General features: G+C 33.4%; 1 protein-coding gene across 5 annotated transcripts in view; it reads left to right on the top strand.

The window, feature by feature from the left end:
* The window catches only part of TTC29 (tetratricopeptide repeat domain 29), a 244,607-nt gene that overhangs the window by 11,208 nt on the left and 216,229 nt on the right, over positions 1 to 17,170 (top strand). The window lies entirely within an intron of this gene.

The following is a 17,170-nucleotide window of genomic DNA, read 5'->3' as shown; positions in this document are numbered from 1 at the left end:
TGAGTGAAATAAGTGTCAGATTGACACCATGAAATAGGTATCCTGCTATGACTATTCTTTGCTTACAATATTTTAAGGTCAGTGTTGTATGTGACTGGTTTGAGTATTGAATCAAAGCAGTTTAACTTCTCAAAGGTATTTTATGTACACAAGTAGGGGTATAAAATTTAAAGGAGGAGTTGAGCAGGACAAGCTAGGGTAGTTGTTCCTGAAATGGCTGAATCCATTGATGGGGGATCATTTTACTTTGGAATGGGTAAAGTAGTTCAAAAGCAAAGGGCTTCTGGGTTTTTTATCATCTACAGTTACAGAATAATTTCAGTATGCTTCATTACTTCTTAAGAGACTGGGTTATTTCTGTGCCTAGTAGATACATCTCCCCCAATTTTGTACTCATGTACAATATAATTGACACTGACAATTTGATTTTTCTTAGGTAAATCTTCAAATAGGTCATCGATGGTATTTGACCTTTAACAACTAAAGAAGATCCTGTTGTGGTTTTATACTTTATTTTTTTATTCTGAATACTGTATTCAGAATACAGTATTTTTAAAAGGATTGAAAGTATCACTTATTATCATATTGTAATTGCTTCGAGTAGCTAAGTAATGAAAGTATCATTTGTAGATTCAGATACAAATTTCTGGGGGGCAGTTTTTACAGCTTCAGCTATGTATATGAGGATACAAATAAACAAAATCATCAAGGGACAGAGAATGCTAATCTGCTCAGTATTACTTTCTGCTTCAGATATGATGTTCTATTATGTGGAAGAATAGATTTGGTTCAAAACTGTGTACAGTGCTCGCTTCGGCAGCACATATACAAAACTGTGTGCATCTCCAAGATATTGCTTTCTTGCAGAGCATCTTTCCAGCATCATCAGTTGCAGTGTGCTAAGCATCACTTTGTCAGCACAGTGGCGATTAGAACTGTCAGTTACCATATTCAATAAGTTTGGGTCATAAAGAAACAAAGAGCCATTTATTTTCATATCTCTTAAAGCCCTTCTCCCCTTCCTCATTTTGAATTGTCTTCTACTTAGGCAGTTAAAGTAAATGGGCGTTTTCCCAGCACTAAGTTTTCATCTTGAGTTTATTTCAAAATTGTCTGGAACCAAAGGTGCTTTTATGAACCACAGATATTCTTGTTATAAGCAAATTTAGCACCTGGATCTGCACCTTGGCCAGGTAATCAGAATATATGGAAGAGGAGGGAGACATTTATTCAGGAGGTATTTCATGATAATCCTGTGGGAAATTGGGTCTCTTCACGTGTGCTGTTCCTCTGCTTCATTTATCTTGTTTACTTTTAAATAATTTTGTGAAATCGTTTTGTTTTCCCTCCAAAATATTTTGCTCTTTTGTAAAGTAATAAGTGAAATTCTCTATGGACTCTTTGCAAATTAACTTTCTGAAAGGACAGTTGCCAAATAAATGGTTGCATGACTAACAAGAACAGGCAGGAGAGAGAGGGAAAGGAAGCTGCCCGTCTTTCCCTCTGGGTAGCTAAGTTCTCCTGATTTGAGAAAGAGACAGGATTTTGATGTTCTGAAATGGAGAGGTGATTATTCCTAACCTTCTCATGAATATAAAAAAAATTAGGCAATAGCAGAGAATGGTGACAAGAAGAGTGGAGAAATACCTTTCTTTGTTATTTATTTTTATTGATTTGCTTCCTTATTTAAATTCTAATATTGTCTTCCAGACACACTTGCATTGTCTTACCGATCTCTAGGATGTGAAACTAGGAAAGAAAAGACTTTTTTGACCATAATTTTTTTTAAAAATAAAGAATAGTGATATTAATAAAGCTTAACATTTTGGAATTTAAAAAATGTAATTGGAAGGAACTTTAAAAAAAAATCTTCCCTAAGTGCAAAAAGGATCCCAGATTTTCATCAAAACTAAGTCTAAATAAATAAAAGACAAGGAAAGACTTCAAATGTCAACAGAACACAGAAATGCCAATTTCTTAGGCATTTATGTCTTTATGTCCTTTAAAAGGTTGCTTTAAAATATTATTTTCATATATGGTATTTAAACTTAGCAGCTCTATTAGACTTAGAAATCTTTGTAAGGCAAAAGCATAGGAATCATGACACTGCAGCTCTGGCTGTTAGGGAGCTGATTTCCTCCTCAGTTGGAAATTTGGTTTTGCTGCTTAATGCCTGTGTAATCTTACACGGGTTACTTGATTTATCTAATCTTTGATTTCCATAAGTATTTGAAGAGTACAATAATAAGGGGAAATTCTTATGAAAGTTAAATGAGATTGTCTATACGAAACACAAATAGACAACCCCCACTTTAGCTATTTAACTGTCATTGATCTTTTTTTTTTCTTTTAAGGCATTTATTAGTTAATATAAATAACCTAAATGTTTCACATTAACTTTATGTGTTGATTTAGGTATTAATATTAATTTGTCACTTTTCTTTAAATATGTATAGTCACATATTTAGCTTTGTACTAGGTATCATTTTTAGCATGTTCAGAAGATAGAGTTTCTACTAAGAGATACATTTCAAATTCAGTAATGCTAGCCAATGAAGAGAAAATTTTTTTTAATTTCAGCTTGTAGTAAATTTTTCATAAGCTAACTTATGCTGTACCAAGCAACACAATTTGTATAGCCTGCTGAGCTATTCCAAACACTTTTAAAACATTTCTACGAATCACTTAAACTTACTATTACTATAAGATGCTTTACATATAAACCTACAGTTTTAGACACATAAGGAATATATAGCCAGAGAACTTGGCTCTTCCCATAACAGATTATGAAGCTGAAAGTATACAATGGCTCTCCTTTATTTGGAAATCATCTGGGAAATTGTTCTTTCAGGAACAAGGAACAAAGTGATAAAAGGAGATAAATACCCAGGTACCATAAGGGTTGAATCAGAACTGTCAGTGGGATGAGCAACGACCCAGCCACATCACCTGTAATTCATGTGGCAAGATGGTTTTATTATGTTGAGTTTTGTTTTGGATTTTATATTCTGTCTGTATTGAGAAAGAAGGTATGGGAAGATCTAAAACTAATGAGGTTTTCTTCCATTCTCCATTATAGCTAAAAAATAATCGTCAAAATGTTGATATTACTGCAATTATGTAAAAATCACCCCCTGGCTCATACCTATACCCTATTCTGTTTTCTGTGTTGGAAACTGGAGATATTGTAACTAGCATCACCTTCTCAGGACTTAAAGCAAAACCAGGTTATGGGCACACACATATCCTTTTGCTTTCCCAGGGCTTCCACAGATATTACCAGATCAGAGTCTTTTCTGGTATAGCATAATTAAGTGATGCCTAACTCTGCATTAGAACTGTACAGCATTATTCTCTTTTTAAAAGATTTTTAGATTGTGATAAAATATGTATAACATAATATTTTCCATCTTAACTGTTTTAAGTGTACAGTTCAGTGGCATTAAATACATTAATACTATTGCGCAACCATCACCACCATCTATCCCCAGAATTCTTTTCATCTTGCAAAACTGAAACTCTGTACCCAGTAAACAACACCTCTCCCCTCAGCCTGTAGGAACCATTGTGCTACTTTCTGTCTCTATTATTTTGACTATTCATATAAATACTTCATATAATTATAGTCATTCATTAGTTATCTTTTGTGACTGTCTTATTTCACTGCATAATTTCCCCAAGATTCATCTGTGTTGTAGCATACGTAAGAATTTCCTTCCTTTTTAAGACTGAATAATATTCCATTGTATATATAGACCATATTTTGCTCATCCATGCATCCATTGATAGACACTTGGGTTGCTCCAATGTTTTGGCTATAAAAATGCTGCTGTGAACATGGGTGTACAAAGATCTCTTCAAGACCCTGTTTTCAATTCTTTTGATTATAAACCCAAAACTGGAGTTTCTAAATAATTTGTAATTTTACTTTTAATATTTTTTAGGAACCACTATTCTGCCACAACAGTCTCTATACCATTTTACATTCCCACTGACAACATATGGGGGTTCCAATTTTGTCACATCTTAACCAACATTTATTCTTTTCTGCTTTTATAATAGTAGCCATCATAGTATGTGGTGGTATCTCATTGTGGTTTTGATTTGCATTTCCCTAAGGATTAGTGACGTTGAGCATCTTTTCATGTCATCTGGATATCTTCTTTAGAGAAATGTCTGTTTGAGTCTTCTGTCCATTTAAATGTCTATATATTTAGATGTTAATCTCTTATCAGATTTAGGACTTGCAGTTATTTTCTCCTATTCCATAGGTTGCCTTTTCATTCTGTTGATAGTGCTTCTTGATAACAACGGTTTTTAGGTTTCATGAAGTCCAATTTGTCTATTTTGTCTTTTACTACCTGTACCTTTGGTGTCATATCCAATAAATCATTGCCAAAGCCCATGTTGTAAGACTTTTGCCGTAAGTTTTCTTCTAAATGTTTTATAGATTTAGCTCTTATGTTTAGGTCTTTGTTCCATTTCAATTCATGTATACAGTGTTAGGTAAGAGTTTAGCTTAAAAAAAAAAGAGTTTAACTTCATTCTTTTGCATGTGGATGTCTTGTTTTCTGACCATCAATTGTTAAAAAGATTGTTTTTTCCCACTGAATAGTCTTGACATCCTTATCAAAAATCACTTAGCCATTTATGTGAAGATTTATTTCTGACTCTATTCCATTGGTTTATATGTCTGCCTTTCCATTTATTTGTCTTCTTTAACTTTTTTCAACAATATTTTACATTTACAATTTTCATTGTACAAGTCTTTCATCTTCTTAGTTAACTCCTAAGTATTTTATTTTATATATTGTTGCTATTGTAAGCAAAGTTGTTTTCTTAATTTCCTTTTCAGATAATTTATTGTTAGTATTTAGGTATCTACTGAATTTTGTGTGTTGACCTTGTATCCTGCCAATTTGCTGAATTTATTAGTTCTATAAGCTTTTTTGGTGTGTGTAGAGACTTTAGGGTTTTCTACATAGGGTTTCTACAACACTGGAAACAGATCATTTTAGTCTTTCCTTCCAATTTGGATGCCTCTTGTTTCTTTTTCTTTTCTAATTGCTCTGGCCAGGACTTCCAGTACTATGTTGATCAGATGTGATGAAATTGTTTTTTTTTTTTTTTTTTTTTAGATGTGATGAAATTGTATTTTTGCTTATTCCTGATCTAAGAGGGAAGCTTTAAGTCTTTCATCATTGAGTATTATGTTTGCTGTGAGTTTTTCATATATAGCTTTTATCATGTTGAAGTAGTTTCTATTTTTATTTGGTGGGTGTTTTTATCATGAAGGTATTGAATTTTGTCAAGTGCTTTTTCTGTATAATCTGGTCTTTCCTAGGGACAGTTTCAGTTGGTTTGTTTTTTGTCCTCTTGAATGGGATACCTTCCTATTTCTTTGTATACCTTATGATTTTTTTGTTGTTAAAAACTGGACATTTTAATCTAATACTGTGGTAACTCTGGTAATCAGATTCTTTAACTTTTACAGCATTTGTGGCTATATTGTTTTTATTTTTTTAATTTATTATTTATTGTTGTAGTCTGTCTTCGTGTCAAGGATCAACCTGAGGTGTACTTTTACGGTCCTTCCTAGGTGTTTTCCTGAGCCTGCACCTTTCTTTTTCTTTCTTTCTTTTTTTTTTTAAGATTTTATTTATTCATGAGAGACACGGGGTGGGGGGAGAGAAAGAGAGAGACAGAGACAGAGACAGAGAGAGAGAGAGGCAGAGACACAGGCTGAGGGAGAAGCAGGCTCCATGCAGGGAGCCCAACGTGGGACTCGATCCCCGGTCTCAGGATCACACCCCTGGGCTGAAGGCGGCGCTAAACTGCTGAGCCACCCAGGCTGCCATGCACCTTTCCTTGGGCATGTGTTTCCCTCCTATATACATTTACTTTCAAATATCCTAGCTTTTAATGTCTAGCTTTTGAAGAGTGAAAAAGAGAAAAAATGAAGGGGAAAAGAGTGGTGCCAGAAAAGCACCATCCCTTTGAGTCTCCTGTATATTGCTTCAGTCTGAAAGGGAGGGGCTTATAAGAATAGAGGTATATGTGCAATGATGGCTACCCACTTCTGTGTCTGCCTCTCCATGATCAGAAGAAACAATCAATGATCAGTAGATAGGACCCCAAGACAGGGTCCTTATTGCCTACTGTGAGCTGTTTACATGCTGGACCTGGAACTAGTGCATGGATGCCTGCCATGGGGCTTGTGGGTGGTGAATGAGTGGCTGCTACTGAGCTAAGAGTTGAAACTGACCAAAAAATTAATCACAATATACTGTTCAAGTCTTCCCTTGGAAGTTGCAAAGCTTCAGTAAACTCTAGAACTCCAAAATAATTACATCAGCTGCAATTATTGTCTAGGTTGGGAGACAGATTGGTGGAGCTTCTTACGCTACCACTTTTCAAAGCATTCTCTTTTGATATAAAGAAATTTTAAATGTCCACTTAAAGAAAAAGAGTGTAAAAACGTATAGAGGATACTTTAATCATTTTTAAATTATTTGGAACTTAAATTTTTGTTTGGAATGATTCTCTGAGATCATTTTAAATAATCTGCACTTTCTTTGATTTTCAAAGGTTCTCTATATACACATATATAATTATATATAGTGTGTTTATAAATATATATATAGAATGTGTGTATTTGTGTGTGTTTTGTATGTATGTATGTGTATGTGTGTGTGTGTGTGTGGGTATAAATATATCCTCAAACTGTGATTTCACTTAATCTCAGTTTTCTACATATCACCATATAAACATCTTTTATATGTTTTAAGCACTTTTTTCATGCTAAACAAAATTGAATATTGTGAGAAAACCTAAGTAGAGAAGAATATATCATCTTCTTCACCATAATCCACATACCCCTGGATAAAACTTGACCATCTCTTTCCACTAATAATATTATCAGGAATACCCCATTAATTAAGATATCAGATTTAGATTAACCAACATCAGTATATGTATGCAAACTTTGACATAGAAGAGAAAAGCTCTAGGAAAATGGCATTTTACTATCAAGAGGGATGTATGGAATCATATTTAGGACAAGTCAGTTGACTCAGAAATGTCTATAAAATTGGATTGTTTGATTTAACAAGCTTGGCTATATTGTTTTCTCTGGAAACCTCTCATTTTTCTAACTTCTTGTGGATTGAGACTGTGAGGAGGAGGCTAACATGTTGAAATGCCATCTGATAAAAGGGCAATCAAAAGAATTAGCCACTAATAAAAAGTCAAAAGTCTGGGGATATACCTTGGAAGGGCAAATAAAACTGAGCCCTTTGGGTACTCTTTAAACTGTGTTTACATTGTAATTGAAATTTAGTAACAAAGTATTGGTTTGTTTTCCTTACTCTGTTTCATATGGCAGGGAAATGAGAAATATATTTTAGAAAAATTTAATATGTTTTGATTTGCTAGTTTTGTTTCATTATAGACTATTTATTTTTCTAGTTAAAGATTTTAGTTGTTTGGAATTCACCAATGTGGATCCCCTCAGTTCTTAATTAAAATTAATTATGCATTAATTCACAAAATAATTAATTAATCACTATAGTGTCTTCCAAAACTCTTAGGTAATCAATGGTAAAGAATCTTTCCAAACTTCTTTTGCCCTTTAATTTTTGTTTCATTACATTCACGGTATTCCTAAGGGATTAGAAGTTACTTAGAATAATTTTTAAGTGCTTAAATTTTATTCTAGGTATATTGGGAAATCATTGGAACATTTTAAGCGGGGAACAACGTTATGTGACTTCATTTTATTCTATTTTTTTAAGACTTCATTTATTTGTTCATGAGAGACACAGAGAGAGGCAGAGACACAGGCAGAGGGAGAAGTAGGCTCCCCATGGGAGTCCCCTCATGCAGGACTCAATCCCAGGACCCTGGGATCACAACCTGAGCCAAAGGCAGACACTCAACCACTGAGCCACCCAGATGTCCCTGTAACTTCATTTTAAATGAATCAGTAAGACTGCTCTGTAGACATTTGCTTGGGAAATAGCCCAAGTAAGAGATGATGGCAGCTTGACTGGGATAAATCTAGTGGAAATGATGAGAAATGGTTTGATTTAGAATATGTTTAAGTGATACGGAGAACAGAGTTTACCAACAGAATGAATGTGGGATTGAGTGAAGGAAGTAATCAAAGATGATGCCTTCTGAACTGACCTGAACTGTTGGGACAATGTCTTATTCTCTGATGAGTCTCAAGTACACTGGGTATAACAGTACCCAGTATATAGCAGACACTCCATCAGTATTTTTTAACTAAGGCCAACCACATCTCAGTCTGTGAAATCTCTACCATTCCCATTTGAAACTTCTTATTTGCCAAAACAATAATAACTAACATTTGTTGAGCACTATCTCTCAGATACTGTGTGAAGTGCCTCACATGTATTAATTTATTTAATCATAGAAAAATCTTTGTTAGTTCCATTTATAGCTAAAGAGATTAAAGCACAGAGATATTAAGTAACTTACTCAAATATATCGAAGAACAGGAAATTTAACCTTGGCAATTGGGTTCCAGAACCCATCCTCAAATCGTTACAGTATTCTGTCTTTGGATTTACTCAAATCTTCATTAAACCATGTTCTCTCTCATCTTCCAACTTGAGCGCTGAAGCCATGGCTGCTTTGCTCACATGTTCATCCTTAGTACTCGTACAGGGTTGACACACAGGTGCTTGGGGGATCATTGAATGATGATCTCTTACCCCTTCACAGCCTTGTATATGTGCTCTGCCTGAAATGCCTTTCTCTTTCCCCTATGCCTTGTGTACTTGGTAAACTTCTATTTTCCAGCTATTTCTTGCTCTGTGAGGCTTCCTCAGAGCCACCCTCAACAACATGGTAGAATTCAGAGCTCCTGCTTGAACTCTTTTAATAGCCATTGACAATCATCTATGTGTAAGGTTTTTTCCTTCTCAATTAATGTTTAACAAACTATAGACTATGACATACCCCCTGTCAATATGGTTATGACCCATCAGTTTGGGGTTCATGATTAGCTTTTTTAAAATGAAAGAAAGTGCAATAAAATAGAAAAGAATATATTACATAGAGTAAAGTTAAATATTAGAAGGCTACCATCTGTAATGCAACAGAGCACGAGTTCTAAAACCAGATGTTCTGGACTCTCAAATCCCAGCTTTATAATAACTAACAAAATAACCACTTAACTTTGGTCAAGTTATTGGCCATTTGCATCTCTGTTTTTGCATTTCTGTTTTTTATCTGAAAACAGGGATAATGATGATAGGGCTTGGCTCATGGAATAGTTACAAGAATTAATTAAGTTAATATTTATGAAGAGATTAGAACATTTTAAGGAATAGTACTTTTCAACTTTTGTTTCCTATGCATACATATATAAAATATAGATGTGCCTGTACTGAACTGCTGCATAAAATGTCTTTCTTGCCGTGAATTGCCACAAGGAAAGGACTTTGCTTTAGGCTTAGAGTTCTTTGAAAGTAGGGATTGTATTTCATTCTTCTTTAAGATTCTTCTGACTTACATAAAATAACACTTTATTTCTTGCTTTCTTTCTAGGAAGGATTGAAAAATTTTAAGTTAACATTTTATGTTACACATTCATCAGATTATAAATAGAAAATGAGAGGTAAATAAAGGAAAAGCATGTACATATGCTGCTCACTAAAGTCAATATAGTTTCCCTGATGGAACATTAAGTTTCGCTCTGAACCTCTGGGCAGGTTGGGCAAAAGGGGAGATGTGATGGACTATAAAATTCTCATTACCTGATGAGAAGAAACATATCAGTCCTTCCAGAGATACAAGCTTTTTTCCTGATTCTAAATTCCAGAGGAAAGTTATCACATGGCTTTCTTTCTTTTTTTTTTTTTTATTTATGATAGTCACACACACACACACACACACACACAGAGAGAGGCAGAGACATAGGCAGAGGGAGAAGCAGGCTCCATGTACCGGGAGCCCGATGTGGGATTCGATCCCGGGTCTCCAGGATCGCGCCCTGGGCTAAAGGCAGGCGCTAAACTGCTGCGCCACCCAGGGATCCCATCACATGGCTTTCTGTAAGAAAAATGGAGCAACAAAATAGAACTTTGCACACTTAATGAACAATAAAATGGGTGTTCAGACAGTTTGTAATGAATATTGCATCTCTTAACTAGGTTTTATTTCATGTAAGATAGTAACAGGTAAGATATATTAAATGAATGCTGTGTGCTGGCCTCTGTTTAAAGTGATCCTCACAATAACTGTGTGAAGAATTGTTGTTACTCCCAGAGACCAGGGCATAGAGAGGTTGAGTAATTTGACCAAACTGGTCTAATGTTATACAGAAGCAAAAGCAATAAGATAGAAAAAATGATTCATAGAGACAAAGGAATGAATAATCTAGGCAAAAAAAAATTGGACCAGACTGCCATCAAAGTTCAGATTTCCAGACACTTCCTGAATTCCTACTATTAGTCTGAATTTAGAACCTTCCCTGGGTTCACTTCGTAAAAATTAGTCATTCTTTAATCTTGATACAGATTTTCATAAAAGCTTTTTAAGCTTGTCCAGAACAATCTGTTATCCTACAACCAGAATAGCCAAGGAAACATATTGCTGAACAAGGGATTTTTCTTAAAAGTTGGCTCAGCTTATGGTTTTTTTCCACTTCAACATCAAGATCAAGATGGATGTTAATTACATTTCCTTCTTATATTTGAAGTGACCACATAGTAATACAGAACATAGTAAAATCCTAACATGATGAGAAAGGAAGTGTGGAAAAAATATCCCAGGATTTTCAGAAATATATTTTTAGAAAGTGAATGGAATATTACCAGGGGTGAAAAGTGCCATTTCATAATGACAAACAGAACTGGCTCATCAAGACAACGTAATACTAAGTGTTTGTTCTCCTAATGACAGAATTTCAAATACATAATATAAAAACTGATAGAAAGAAAAAGAGAAACACACAAGTCCATAATTGTAGTTGGAGATTCCAACACTGCTGTCTCAATAATTGATAGGAAAATTACTAAGGGTATATATCAAAGACTTGAACAATACCATCAACCAAATAATTTACATTTACAGAACATTCCACCAAACAACAGCAGAACACACATTATTTTCAGTGTCCATGGAACATTTATCAAAGGAGATGATATTCTGAGCCATAAAACAAATTTGAATATATTTAAAAGTATTTAAATCTTAAAAATTATTTTGCCTTACAACAACTGACTTAAATGAGAAATAAAATCAGAAAGGTCTCTGGAAAATCCCCATAAGTTTTGAAACCAGACAACATCCTTGTAAGTAATCCATGGATCAAAGAAGAAATTGCAAGGCAAAATACTTTGAACTGGATGAAAAGAAAATACAGCATATTAAAATATATGGGATGCAGCTAAGGCAGCGCGGAAAGGGATGTTTATAGCATCTTAAAATGCTTATTTTAGAAAAACAAAATTGTTTAAAGTCAGTGCCCTAAGCTTTCATTTAAAAAAAAACTAGAAAAAGAAAGAAAATTAAACTGAAAGTCTAGAAAGAAATAATAAAAACTGAAAACAGGAAAATAGAGAAAAGCAATGAAACTGAAAACTGGTTCTTTGAAAAGATCGTAAAATTGATCTTCTAGTCAGACTGATCACAGAAAAAGAGAGAAGACATAAATTAACCAATTTCAGAAATGAAAGAGGGAATGTTTCACTATAGCTTATACAAATATTAAAATGCTAATTAGGTAATAAACCTTATGCTGATAGACTTAACAACTTCTATGAAATGGCTAAATTCCACAAAAGACCAACCGCCAAAATTTACTGAAGTAGAAATAAGTAATAGGATAGGTTTCTATCTATTAAAGAGATTAAATTCACAGTTTAAAAACTTCCCACAGAGAAAATTCCAAGCCTATAATGGCTTTATGGTAAATCTGCACAACATTTGAGAAAGAAGTAATGCCACTTTGACATAAACACTTCAAGAAAATAGAAGAAGAAACAATTCTCGACGCACTGTTACTGACATTACCCTGATATCAATACCAGAAAGTCAGTACATAAAAGGAAAACCACAGAATAACATCCTTCATGAGCATAGGTGCAAAACATTTTTTTAAATTTTTTATTTAAATTCAATTTAGTTAACATACAGCGTATTATTAGTTTCAGGGGTAGAATTTACTGACTCATCAGTTGCATACAACACCTGTGCTCATCATATTAAGTGCCCTTCCTATTGCCTATCATCCAGTTACCCCACCTGCCATCCACCTCTTCTGCAACAACTCTCAGTTTGTTTCCTATAGTTAAGAGTCTCTTAAATTTGTCCCCTTCTTTGTTTTTATCTTATTTTTCCTTCCCTTCCCCTATGTTCATCTGTTCTGTTTCTTAAATTCCACATATGACTGAGTTCATGGTATTTGTCTTGTCAAACTATAGAAAGAGCCCAGATGTCCATCCACTGATAATGTATAAGGAATTGTGATATATACATAAAATGGAATATTACTCAGCCATAAAAAAAGAATGAAATCTTGCCATTTATAATGACATGGATAGGACTAGGCAGTGTTATGCTAAGCAAAGTAAGGTAGAGAAAGTCAAATACCATCTAGGTGCAAAACATTTTAAAGAAAAGTAAAACAGAGGATAAATATTTATCCAAGAGACAGCGAGAAGAGCAAATGGAAACAATGAATGTTAACAGCTATAGAGATGTGGATTTAATAGATGTACATTACCAAGATAAGGAATTCAATTTTTAGTTTGTACTTTTCTTTATCAGTTTTGAAGTTTACTAAATAATTTTCTAGTACCTACTGAGATTATCATAAAGTTACTAGATTTTATAATGATATACCGTTTGTGCAAATCTGGGGAAAACCCTGCTTACTCATTATGGTTTCTGTTTGCTAGGGGTTCCTTTTTGAGGCATGAGGGAGAGAGTTTTGCATGATTTTGACCTATACTTTTCTTTTGCTACAGTTTTGGGATTTTGTAAAATGAACTAAAGAAATTTTCACCTTTCTCTATACTCTGGAATATTTCTGATGAGATAGGAATTTCTTACTTATTAAGAGTTTGATAGAACTTCTTTATAAAACCAAATAATTGGGACACCTGGGTAGCTCAGCAGTTAAGCATCTGCCTTCGGCTCAGGGCATGATCCCACGGTCCTGGGATGGAGTCCCACATAGGGCTCCCTGCAGGGAGCCTACTTCTCCCTCGGCCTATATGTCTCTGCCTCTCTCTCTCTCTCTCTCTCTCTCTCTCTCTCTCCATGTGTTTCTTATGAATAAATAAATTAAATCTTTTAAAAAAACAAATAAATAAAACCAAATAGTTTTGCTCCTTTGGTGGGAGAATGGTCCAGAAGAAGAGAATAGATCTGTTGTAATTGGTTTTCTAAGTCTTCTCTAGCAAACTGATAATTCATATTTTATTTTATATAGGTGTCTAGTTTATATAGATTGTTATATTTAGCATGATAAAATTTAGCATGATATTTTCTAATAACATTTAAATCTCTTTTATATGTGTAGAAACATTCTCTGTATCTTGGAGGTAGTATGAAGATAATAGTGGCAAATAACAGGCTCTAAAATTAGAGTGCTGGAGTGGATAACCTAGCTCCACCATTCAAAGGGTGTATGATCTTCAACTCATTAATTAATCTCTTTGTTGTGGCAACTGGGTGGCTCAGTAACTTAAGGGTCTGACTCTCCATTTCCACTCAGGTCATGATCTCAGGGTGATGAGATCAAGCCCTTCCACTGGGCTCTGTGCTAGTTATGGAACCTGCTTAAGATTCTCTTTCTCTCTCTGCCTCTCTCCTCTATAAAAAGAGGGGGGAAAAAGCTCCTCTTTGTGCCATAGTTTCCTCATCTATAAAATGAAGATGATAATAATAATACCTATCAAAAAATGTTGTAGTTTAAAAAAGATAATACAAATGAAGTATTGAGAACATTGGCCCATTGTAAGTATACAATAAAAGTTAGCCATTAGTATAATTATAATTAGAAGCTGTCTTATCTTTTTCATTCCTGGCACAATTTTGGTGCCTTATTTTTGTCTGTCTTGATTATACTTGCAAAGATTTATTTGTCTCTTCACATAAGCACTTATTTTGTTTTATGGGTCACCTTTTTCGTTCTGTATTTTTTTTTAATTTAAATTCAATTAGCCAACATAAAGTACACACTTAGTTTCAGACTTAATGGTCAATGATTTGGTGATGGGCATTAAGGAAGGCGGGTGATATGATGAGTACTGGGGGTTATACGCAACTGATAATCTTTTTGTTCTGTATTAATTTATGCCTTTTCCTTTAGTATTTCCTTCTTTGTCCTTTATTTGACTTCATATTGTTAAGATTTTTTTTCTAGCATCCTGAGTTGAAAGCTAGCTTCTTCACTTGTTTCTGTTCTCTTGTTTTTTAACAAGTACATTTAAATTATAAATTTCTTTTTTTTCTTATGCTTGATTCCTTTTTTTAATAATAAATTTATTTTTTATTGGTGTTCAATTTGCCAACATACAGAATAACACCCAGTGCTCATCCCGTCAAGTGCCCCCCTCAGTGCCCGTCACCCATTCACCCCCACCCCCCGCCCTCCTCCCCTTCCACCACCCCTAGTTCGTTTCCCAGAGTTAGCAGTCTTTATGTTCTGTCTCCCTTTCTGATATTTCCTACCCATTTCTTCACCCTTACCTTCTATTCCCTTTCACTAAATTATAAATTTCTTTTTGAATACCATGATGACTTCTTCCCCAGGATTTGATAGTATTTTTATATTGTTTCAATTCTAAATATATGAACATTTCTATGGTGGTTTTTCCCTTTAGGCAGTGAATACATTAGAAATACATTTGTAAATTTGCAGATGAGTAGATTTTTGGAGGGTTTTTTTTTTTTTTGGTGGGGGAGGGTTGCAGGATTGGGGAGTGACTCTTGTGCTCATTAAATATGCCATATATGATAACAATTTATAAAGTTTCTTCTATGTCCAGTACATGGCCAATTTTTATAAATATTCTTTGTATGTTTGAAAAATAAATATATATTCTCTATTTATTTCGTAGATAGTTCCATACAGAAAATGCTATCAGAAACTAATAATTAGATTGAGCCTATTATTTCAATCATGCTAGAAAATTGTTATTCAAATCCTTTTTTCCTTGGCTTTCTTTGTAATTTTCTGAAAAAAAATGCTATAAAATAAATTTCCCCTTATTCTGTTTATTTTGATCCTATGTTATTAGGTTATTGTTTCCTAATTGCTCTATTTCTCGTAAATCTATCTATTTATGAATCCCTGCTATTCATGTACCCCTTTAATTTTTTATGCCTGAATTCTATTTTGTTTGATACTAATAATGTTATACAAGCTTTCACTTTGTTGACATTTGCATTATTATATGAAAATGCAAAAGAAACATATGACATGTTCTCTGTCTCAAGGAACTTATAATCCCTACTATATGTATATTTTGTGTTTTTTTTTAAGTTGGAATTCAAGGCTCTTTTATTTTGCTCCTGACAAATACTCCTTTTTGTTCTTACAATATTCTTATTGATGCACATATTTGATGTGATGTACCCATGCTCTTAGTTACTACAAGTAAGAATTTTCTAAATGTTAGAGATAGCTGCAATCAAATTAATACAACATTCAGGAAAATAAGATATTTACATACAGATGTGGTCTGACCAGAGCATCATTTAATCAATTTGTTTACTGTTTTTATTTAGTTTTTCCTAAGTGTAAAACTATGTTTTGAAAGTTTGATTATTGTGGACATAAAGCCCGTGAGAAATCCTTGCCTCAGTGTTCGCGTGTGTATTCTACAACCACCTTTCTGACAGTAATTAAAGAGGATACAGTATGAAAGGTTTTTCACATGGCTCACATTATGGTAGTTATCTTTTAGGTATTCAAGCTTGAAAGGGCAAAATATATTCTTCATTTTTTTGTAATGGGGAAAATTAAAATATGCTTAGTGAAAAACAAACTGTTCCACAAAAGAACCTTAAAAGCACAAAAAATTGAGGTTATCTGTACCCTAAAATAGAACTTGACATTTTTCTTCAGTTAAATTTACTACAGATATCTTATTAAAGAAATATACAATGATAGAGCAGTTGTGAGCCTAATAGTCATTTGGTTTAATTTTTTTTTATTTTATCAAAAGAAAGCAAAAGAGTGTAGTTAATACAATACAAATGTTCATAAAGATAAATTTTATAAAGGTAAATTTTTTTTTCATTATGAAATATCATTGCCATGCTAGAAGAAATGTCATAATAATAATAGAAATTTAAATATAGGTTTTATTATTTACCCTTACTGTATCTTCCATTACATTGCTGGAAAGAGCATGAATAATATTTTGTTTTCATTTTTAATTTATGGGATTTTTCCCTTTGTAATTTAAACATCAGTTTCATTTTTTTAGATACTTGTCATGTTTATAGCTCAATGTACACTGTTTTTCTTTCCATTGTTTTAATAGGTAGGTATTATAAATGAATGTATGTTTGGAAGAAACAACATTGGAATATATATGATCAAGCTATAGCGGGAAAGAACTGATTGGTTTACTTTTCCCAAAGAAACCTCCTCATGCAGTTGTTTAATGTGAAAGGTTTTTTCTTGAAAAGGTTAAAAAAGTTCTAATCAACTTTTGTACATTATGTAGAACTTCATTTTCTAAACTCTGCAAAAGAAAGTTTCATATTTAATGGGAAATCATGAATTATTCCATTTATTATCTACTTCCTCCTTTCAAAGACATGATCTGGATAAAAGGCGGGGTGAATAATTTCAAAAAAATACAATACATTTTTAATGGGAAGGTGCAAACTACAGATTCTCATGACTATTAGCAAGTGTAGAGGAAACAGAATTTTACTTGCAAAACTCGTCAAACTCTTGCAAAGATAAAATGTATGACATACTTTAGTAAAAAAAAAAGAACACAGTGAGCTGAAGTTTTCTTTTTAATGCAACTTGTTGTTTTTACTAAGTTTTGTCTTTATATTCTCCAGCTTTGCATTTTTATTAAAAGTTGACATTTCACTCACTTATATGGAAAACTGATAGTTCTTTAATTTATAAAGATGTATTGATGATTAACTGAAAGGAAAAGTT

Source organism: Canis lupus, chromosome 13 (assembly GCF_048164855.1).
Source record: "Canis lupus baileyi chromosome 13, mCanLup2.hap1, whole genome shotgun sequence".
Taxonomy (NCBI): Eukaryota; Metazoa; Chordata; class Mammalia; order Carnivora; family Canidae; genus Canis; species Canis lupus.
The sequence above is the reverse complement of the archived record's forward strand: the minus strand, read 5'-3'. Positions and strand labels throughout refer to the sequence as shown.